Consider the following 10,525-nt stretch of genomic DNA (forward strand, 5'->3'; position numbering starts at 1 on the left):
ATATTTCTGGTTCCATCCAGTCATATCCAGACAATGTGGTGTGGAATTCATATGCAATGGAACGAGAGAATCACAGTAAAAATGGTTTTGGAGAAAAGCAAAGTCTTTTCGTTAGGCAAGTGCATAAAATGTCATCTATACAAACAGAAATAATATGTTTGTTTGCCGCAGTTCCTCTAGCTTTCTCCATAGAAAATACGAATATGTAGAGCTGGTGTCTCCATGATGAACCAATTAGTGTTTCTACGGTACAAAATTAAATGTTCCCTGATAAAAACATTCAAAACAATAAACCCCCTGGAAAATATCAGAAATACGCATACAAAGAGGCGGTAGCAATATCGGGGATTGAGTTAGCCAAAACAAAACCGGATATTTCTGGTTTCATGCAGTCATATCCGGACAAACGGGAGTGGAATTCGTATGCAATGGACCGAGATAATCAGAGTAAAAATGGTTTCCCAGAAAAGCAAAGTCTTTTCGTTAGGCAAGTGCATAAAATGTCATCTATACAAACAGAAATCTCATGTTTGTTTGTCGCTGTTCCTCTAGCATTCTCCCTAGAATATACGAATCTGTAGAGCTGGTGTCTCAATGTTGCACCAATTAGTGTTTCCAAGCACAAAATTAAATATTCCCTGATAAAAAAAATTCAAAGCAATAAAGTCCGTGGATAATATCAGGAATACACAAACACAGAGGCTGTAGCAATATCTGGCATTGGGTTAGCCAAGCCAAAACCCGATATTTCTGGTTTCATCCAGTCATATACGGACAATGGTGTGGAATTCGTATGCAATAGACCGAGAAAATCACAGGAAAAATGGTTTTGGAGAAAAGCAAAGACTTTTCGTTAGGCAACTGCATAAAGTGTCATCTACACAAACATAAATATCATGTTTGTTTGTCGAAGTTCCTCTAGCTTTCTCGCTAGCAAATAAGAATGTGTAGAGCTAGTGTCTCAATGTGGAACCAATTAGTGTTTCCAAGCACAAAATTTAATGTTCCCTGGTAAAAAAATTCAAAGCAATAAAGTCCGTGTATAATATCAGGAATACACAAACACAGAGGCTGTAGCAATATCTGGGATTGAGTTAGCCAAAACAAAACCAGATATTTTTGGTTTCTTCCAGTCATATGCGCAGAAACTGGTGTGGAATTCGTATGCAATGGGCCGAGAAAATCACAGTAAAAATGGTTTGGAGAAAAGCAAAGTCTTTTCGTTAGGCAAGTGCATAAAATGTCATCTAGACAAACAGAAATATCATGTTTGTTTGCCGCAGTTCCTCTAGTTTCTCCCTAGAAAATACGAATGTGTAGAGCTGGTGTCCCCAGGATGAAGCAATTAGAGTTTCTATGGTACAAAATGAAATGTTCCCTGATAAAAAATTTCAAAATAGTAAAGTCCATCGATAGTATCCAGAAAAAACAAACCCAGAAACTTTCACAATATTTTGCATTGAGTTAGCCAAAACACAACCGGATATTTCCGGTTTCATCCAGTCATATGCGGAGAAAGTCCTTTGGAATTCATATGCAATGGACCGAGAAAATCACTGTAAAAATTGTTTTGGAGAAAAGCAAAGTCTTTTCGTTAGGCAAGTGCATAAAATGTCATCGATACAAACAGAAACATCATTTTGTTTGCTGCAGTTCCTCTAGCTTTCTCCCTAGAAAATACGAATGTGCAGAGCTGGTGTCTCCATGTGGAACCAATTACTGTATCCAAGCTCAAAATAAAATGTTCCCCAATAAAAAACATTCAAAACAATAAAGTCCATTGATAATATCCAGAAAACACAAACTGCAATGCTGTAGTAATATCTGGGATTGAGTTAGCCATAACAAAACCGGATATTTCCGGATTCATCAAGTCACACCGGAAAAACTGGTGTGGACTTCGTATGCAATGTATTGAGAAAATCACAGTAAAAATGGTTTTGGAGTAAAGCAAAGTCTTTTCGTTAGGCAAGTGCATAAAATGTCATCTATACAAACAGAACTATCACGTTTGTTTGCCGCAGTTGCTCTACCTTTCTCCGTAGAAAATGCGAATATGTAGAGCTGGTGTCTCCATGTGGATCCAATTAGTGTTTCGAAGCACAAAATTTAATAATCCCTAAAAAAAATATCCAAAACAATAAACTCCATGGATAATATTAGGAATACAGATACACAGAGGCTTTAGCATTATCTGGGATTGATTTAGACAAAACAAAACCGGATATTTCCGGTTTCATCCAGTCATATCCGGACAAACTGTTGTGGACTTCCTATGCAATGGACCGAGAAAATCACAGTATAAATGGTTTTGGAGAAAAGCAAATCTTTTCATTAGGCAAGTGCACAAAATGTCATCTATACAAACAGAAATATCATGTTTGTTTGCCACAGTTCCTCTAGGAAGTACGAATGTGCAGAGCTGCTGTCTCCATGCGGTACCAATTAGTGATTCCAAGCACAAAATTAAATGTTCCCTTATAAGAACTTTAAAAACAATAAAGACCATCGATAATATCCTGAACAAACAAACACAGAGCCTTCACAATATTTCAGTGAGTTAGCCAAAACACAATCGGATATTTCTATTTTCATCCAGTCATATCCGGACAATCTGGTGTGGAATTCGTATGCAATGGACCGAGAAAATCACAGTAAAAATGGTTTTAGAGAAAAGCAAAGACTTTTCGATAGGCAAGTGCATAAAATGTCATCTATACCAACAGAAATATCATGTTTGTTTGCCGCAGTTCATCTAGCTTTCTCCCTAGAAAATACGAATGTGCAGCGCTGGTATCTCCATGTGGAACCAATTAGTGTTTCCAAGCACAAAATTAAATGTTCCCTGATAAAAAAACCTTCAAAACAATAAAGTCCATCGATAATATCCAGAAAACACAAACACAGAGGCTTTCAAAATATTTCTGATTGAGTTAGCTAAAACACAACCGAATATTTCCGGTTTCATCCAGTCATATCCGGACAATCTGGTGTGGAATTCATATGCAATGTTCCGAGAAAATCACAATAAAAATGGTTTTGGAGAAAAGCAAAGTATTTTTGTTAGGCAAGTGCATAAAAGGTCATCTATACAATCAGAAATATCATGTTTGTTGTCGCAATTCCTCCAGCTTTCTACCTAGAAAATAATAATACGTAGAGCTGGTGTCTCCATGTGAAACCAATACTGTATCCAAGCCCAAAATAAAATGTTCACTGATAAAAACTTTCAAAACAATAAAGTCCATTGATAATATCCAGAAAACACAAACACAGAGGCTCGAACAATATTCCGGATTGAGTTAGCCAAAACACAACCGGATATTTCTGGTTTCATCCAGTCATATCCGGACAAACTGGTGTGGAATTGGTATGAAATGGATCAAGAAAATCACAGTACAAATGGTTTTGGAGAAAAGCAAAGAATTTTCGTTAGGTAAGTGCATAAAATGTCATCTAAACAAACAGAAATATCATGTTTGTTTGCCGCAGTTCCTCTAGCTTTCTCCCTAGAAAATACAAATATTTAGAGCTGGTGTCTCCATGAGGAACCAATTAGTGTATCGAAGCACAAAATTCAATGTTCCCTGATAAAAAACATTCAAAACAATAAAGTCTGTGGATAATATCAGGAATACACAAACACAGAGGCTGTAGCAATATCTGGGATTGAGTTAGCCAAAACAAAAATGGATATTGCCGGTTTCATCCAGTCATATCCAGACAAACTGGTGTGGAATTCGTATGCAATGGACTGAGAAAATCACAGTATAAATGGTTTTGGAGAAAAGCAAAGTTTCTTCATTAGGCAAGTTGATAAAATACCATCAATAGAAACAGAAATATCATGTTTGTTTGCCGCAGTTCCTCTAGCTTTCTCCCAAGAAAATACGAATATGTAGAGCTGGTGTCCCCATGATGAACCAATTAGTGTTTCTACGGTACAAAATTAAATGTTCCCTGATAAAAACATTCAAAACAATAAAGTCCATTGATAATATCCAGAAAACACAAACACAGAGGCTGTTGTAATATCTGTGATTGAGTTAGCCAAAACAAAACCTGATATTTTCGGTTCCATCCAGTCCTAGCCGGATATAGTGTTGTGGAATTCATATGCAATTGACCGAGAAAATCACAGTAAAATGGTTTTGGAGAAAAGCAAAGTCTTTCCGTTAGGCAAGTGCATAAAATGTCATCTATACAAACAGAAATATCATGTTTGTTTGCCGCAGTCCCTGTACCTTTCTCCATGAAAATACGAATATGTAGCGCTGGTGTCTGCATGTGGAACCAATTACTGTATCCAAGCTCAAAATAAAATGTTCCCCAATAAAAAACTTTCAAAACAATAAAGTCCATTGATAATATACAAAAAACACAAACACAGAGGCTGTAGCAATATATGGGATTGAGTTAGCTAAAACAAAACCTGATATTTCCGGTTTCATCCAGTCATATCCGGACAAACTGCTTTGGAATTAGTATGCAACGGACCAAGAAAATCACAGTAAATATGTTTTTGGTGAAAAGCAAAGTCTTCTCGTTAGGAAAGTGCATAAAATGTCATCTAGACAAACAGAACTATCATGCTTGTTTGCTGCAGTTCCTTTAGCTTTCTCCCAAGAAAATAGGAATGTGTAGAGCTGGTGCCCCATGATGAACCAATTAGTGTTTCAACAGTACAAAATTAAATGTTCCCTGATAAAAAACATTCAAACAATAAAGTCCGTGGGTAATATCCGGAAAACACAAAACAGATGCTGTAGCAATATCTGGGATTGAGTTAGCCAAATTAAAACCGGATATTTCCGGTTTCATCCAGTCATATCCGGACAAACTGTTGTGGAATTCGTATGTAATGGAACGAGAATATCACAGAAAAATGGTTTTGGAGAAAAGCAAATTCTTTTCATTAGGCAAGTAGATAAAATGTCATCTATACAAACAGAAATATCATGCTTGTTTGCAGCAGTTCTTCTAGCTTTCTCCCTAGAAAATACGAATGTGTAGAGCTAGTGTCTATATGTGGAACCAATTAGTGTTTCCAAGCACAAAATTAAATGTTCCCTGAAAAAAGAATTGTAAAAAATTTAAGTCCGTAGATAATATCCGGAATACACAAACACAGAGGCTATAGCAATATCTGGGATGGAGTTAGCCAACACAAACCCGGGGATTTCCGGTTTCATCCTGTCATTTCCGGGCAAACTGGTGTGGAATTCATATGCAGTGGACCGAGGAAATCACAGTAAAAATGGTTTTGGAGAAAAGCAGTCTGTTCATTAGGAAAATAGATAAAATATCATCGATACAAACAGAAATATCATGTTTGTTTGCGGTGGTTACTCTAGCTTTCTCCCTAGAAAATAAGAATGTGTAGAGCTGGTGTCTTCATGTGGAACCAATTAGTGATTCCAAGCACAAAATTAAATGTTTCCTGATAATAAACATTCAAAACAATAAAGTCCATCTATAATATCCAGAAAACACAAACACAGAGGCTGTAGCAATACCTGGGATTGAGTTAGCCAAATCAAAACCAGATATTTCTGGTTTCATCCAGTCCTATCCGGCCAACGTGGTGTGGAATGCGTATGCAATGGACTGAGAAAATAACAGTAAAATGGTTTTGGAGAAAAGCAAAGTCTTTTCATTAGGCAAGTGCATAAAATATAATCGATACAAACAGAAATATCATGTTCGTTTGTCGCAGTTTCTGTAGCTTTCTCCCTAGAAAATAAGAATGTGCAGAGCTCGTGTCTCCATGTGGAACCATTAGAGATTCCAACCAAAAATTAAATGTTCACTGATAACAAACATACAAAACAATAAAGTCGGTGGATTATATCAGGAATACACATACACAAAGTCTGTAGCAATATCTGGGATTGAGTTAGCCAAAACAAAACCGGATATTTCCGGTTTCATCCAGTCATATCCGGACAAACTGGTGTGCAATTTGTATGCAATGTACTGAGAAACTCACAGTAAAAATGGTTTTGGCGAATAGCTAAGTGTTTTTGTTAGGCAAATGCATAAAATGTCATCGATACAAACAGAAATATCATGTTTGTTTGCCACAGTTCCTCTAGCTTTCTCCTTAGAAAATATGACTGTGTAGAGCTGGTGCCACCATGATGAACCAATTGGTGTTTCTACAGTACAAAATGAAATGTTACCTGATAAAAAACACTCAAAACTATAAAGTCCATCGATAATATCCAGAAAACACAAACACAGAAACTTTCACAATTTTTTGGATTGAGTTAGCCAAAACACAAACGGATATTTCTGGTTTCATCCAGTCATATCCGGACAAAGTGCTGTGGAATTCGTATGCAATGGGCTAAGAAAATCACAGTAAAAATGGTTTTGGAGTAAAGCAAAGTTATTTTCCTTAGGAAAGTGCATAAAAGATCATCTATACAAACAGAAATATCATGTTTGTTTGCCACAGTTCCTCTAGATTTCTCCCTAGAAAATAGGAATATGTAGAGCTGCTGTCTCCATGATGAACCAATTACTGTATCCAAGCAAAAAATAAAATGTCCCCCGATAAAAAACATTCAAAACAATAAAGACCGTTGATAATATCCAGAAAACACAAAACAGAGGCTGTAGCAATATATGGGATTGAGTTAGCCAAAAGAAAACCGGATATTTCCGGTTTGAGCCAGTCATATCCAGAGAAAGTACTTTGGAATTCAAATGCAATGGACCGAAAAAATCACAGTAAAAATGGTTTTGGAGAAAAGCAAGGTCTTTTCATTAGGCAAGTGCATAAAATGTCATCGATACAAACAAAAATATCATGTTTCTTTGCCTCAGTTCCTCTAGCTTTCTCCCTAGAAAATACGAATGTGTAGAGCTGGTGTCCCAATGATGAACCAATTAGTGTTTCAAAATTAAATTAAATTAAATGTTCCCTGATGAAAACTTTCAAAACAATAAATTCCATTGATAATATCTTGGAAACACAAACACAGAATCTTTCACAATATTTCAGATTGAGTTTGCCAAAACACAAGCGGATATTCCCGGTTTCATCCAGTCATATCCGGACAACGTGGTGTGGAATTCGTATGCAATGGACCGATAAAATCACAGTAAAAATGGTTTTGGAAAAAGGAAAATCTTTTCGTTAGGCATGTGCATAAAATGTCATAGATACAAACAGAAATATCAGGAATACACAAACACAGAGTCTGTAGCAGTATCTGGGATTGAGATAGCAAAAAAAAAAATCCGATGTTTCCAGTTTCATGCAGTCATATCTTTAGAAACTGTTGTGGAATTCGTATGCACTGTATCGAGAAAATCACAGAAAAATGGTTTTGGAGAAAAGCAAAGTCTTTTCGTTAGGCAAGTGCATAAAATGTCATCTATACAAACAGAAATATCATGTTTGCTTGCCGCAGTTCCTCTAGCTTTCTCCCTAGAAAATACGCATGTGTAGAGCTGCTGATCCAATGATGAACTAATTAGTGTTTCAACGTTACAAAATGAAATGTTCCCTGATAACAACATTCAAAACCATAAAGTCCATCGATAATATCCAGAAAACTCAAACACAGAGGCTTTCACAATATTTCGGATTGAGTTAGCCAAAACACAACCGTATATTTCCGGTTTCATCCAGTCATATCCAGAGAAACTGCTGTGGAATTCGTATGAAACGGACTGAGAAAATCACAGTAAAAAAGGTTTTGGAGAAAAGCAAAGTCTTTTCTCTAGGCAAGTGCGTAAAATATCATCAATACAAACAGAAATATCATGTTTGTTTGCAGCAGTTCCTCTAGCTTTCTCCCTAGAAAATTCAAATATAGAGCTGGTGACTCCATGATGAATCAATTAGTGTTTAAACAGTACAAAATTAAATGTTCCCTGATAAAAACATTCAAAACAAAAAAGTCCATCGATAATATCGGGAATACACAAAAACAGAGGCTGTAGCAATATCTGGGATTGAGTAGGCCAGAAAAAAAATGGATATTTCAGGTTTCATCCAGTCATATCCGGACAAAGTAGCCTGGAATTCGTATGCAACGGACCGAGAAAATCACAGTAAAAATGGTTTTGGAGCAAAGCAAAGTCTTTTCGTTAGGCAAGTGCATAAAATGTCATCTGTACAAACAGAAATATCATGTTTGTTTGCCGCAGTTCCTCTAGCTTTCTCCCTAGAAAATACGAATGTGTAGAGCTGGTGTCCCCATGATGAACCAATTAGTGTTTCTACGGTACAAAATGAAATGTTCCCTGATAAAAACTTTCAAAACAATAAAGTCCATTGATAATATCTTGAAAACACAAACACAGAATCTTTCACAATATTTCGGATTGAGTTAGCCAAAACACAACCGGATATTTCCGGTTTCATCCTGTCATATCCGGACAATGTGGAGTGGAATTCGTATGCAATGTACCGTGAAAATCACAGTAAAAATGATTTTAGAGAAAAGCAAAGTCTTTTCATTAGCAAGTGCATAAAATGTCATCTATACAAACAGAAATATCATGTTTGTTTGTCGCAGTTCCTCTAGCTTTCTCCCTAGAAAATACGAATGTATAGAGCTGTTGTCTCCGTGTGGAACCAATTAGTGTATCGAAGCACAAAATTAAATGTTCCCTGATGAAAAACATTCAAAACAATAAAGTATATGGGTAGTATCAGGAATACACAAACAAAGAGGCGGTAGCAATATCGGGGAGTGTTAGCCAAAACAGAACCGGATATTTCCGTTTTCATCCAGTCATATATGGACAAATAGGTGTAGAATTCGTATGCAATGGATGGAGAAAATCAGAATAAAAATTGTTTTGCAGAATAGCAAAGTTTTTCGTTAGGCAACTGCATAAAATGTCATCGATACAAACATAAATATCATATTTGTTTACCACTGTTCCTCAAGCATTCTCCCTAGAAAATACCAATGTGTAGACCTGGTGTCTCCATGTGGAAGCAATTACTGATTCCAAGAACAAAATTAAATGTTCCCTGATAAAAAACATTCAAAACAATAAAGTCGGTTGATAATATCCAGAAAACACAAACACAGAGGCTGTAGCAATATCTGGAATTGAGTTAGCCAAAACAAAACCGGATATTTCCCCTTTCATCCAGTCATATCCGGACAAACTGCTGTGGAATTCGTATGCAATGGACTGAGAAAATCACAGTAAAAATGGTTTTGGAGAAAAGCAAAGTCTTTTCGTTAGGCAAGTGCATAAAATGTCATCTATACAAACAGAAATATCATGTTTGTTTGCCGCAGTTCCTCTAGCATTCTCCCTGAAAATACGCATGTGTAGAGCTGCTGATCCCATGATGAACTAATTAGTGTTTCAACGTTACAAAATGAAATGTTCCCTGATAACAACATTCAAAACAACAAAGTCCTTCGATAATATCCAGAAAACACAAACACAGAGGCTGTAGCAATATTTCGGATTGAGATAGCCACAACACAACCGGATATTTCTGGTTTCATCCAGTCATATCCGGACAAAGTCGTGTGGAATTCGTATGCAATGGATTAAGAAAATCACAGTACAAATGGTTTTGGAGAAAAGCAAGGTCTTTTCGTTAGGTAAGTGCATAAAATGTCATCTGTACAAACAGAAATATCATGTTAGTTTTCTGCAGTTCCTCTAGGTTTCTCCCTAGAAAATATGAATATGTAGAGCTGGTGTCCCCATGTGTAACCAATTACTGTATCCAAGCTCAAAATAAAATGTTCCCTGATAAAAAACATCCAATACAATAAAGTCCATTGATAATATCCAGAAAACACAAACACAGAGGCTGTAGCAATATCTAGGATAGAATTAGCAAAAAAAAAACCAGATATTTCCAATTTTATCAAGTCAAATCCGGACAAAGTGGTGTGGAATACTTATGCAATGCACCGAGAAAATCACAGTAAAAATGGTTTTGGAGAAAAGCAAAGTCTTTTCATTAGGCAAGTGCATAAAATGTCATCTATACAAACAGAAATATCATGTTTGTTTACCACAGTTCCTCCCTAGAAAACACGAATGTGTAGAGCTGGTGTCTCCATGTGGAACCAATTAATGTTTCCAAGCAAAAAATTAAATGTTACCAGAAAAAAAAAACATTCAAAAAAATAAAGTCCGTGGATAATATCAGGAATACACAAACACACAGGCTGTAGCAATATTTCGGATTGAGTTAGTCAAAACACAACCAGATATTTCTGGTTTCATCCCGTCATATCCGGACAAAGTGATGTGGATCTCGTATGCAATGGACCGAGAAAATCACAGTAAAAATGCTTTTGTAGAAAAGCAAAGTGTTTTCGTTAGGAAGTGCATAAAATGTCATCGATACAAACAGAAATATCATGTTTGTTTACCGCAGTCCCTCTAGCTTTCTCACTAGAAATTACGAATATGCAGAGCTGGTGTTTCCATGTGGAACCAATTACTGTATCCAAGCTCAAAATAATATGTTCCCCGATAAAAAAATTTCAAAATATTAAAGTCCATTGATAATATCCAGAAA

The sequence above is a fragment of the Lepus europaeus genome, unplaced genomic scaffold, assembly GCF_033115175.1.
Source record: "Lepus europaeus isolate LE1 unplaced genomic scaffold, mLepTim1.pri SCAFFOLD_28, whole genome shotgun sequence".
NCBI lineage: Eukaryota > Metazoa > Chordata > Mammalia > Lagomorpha > Leporidae > Lepus > Lepus europaeus.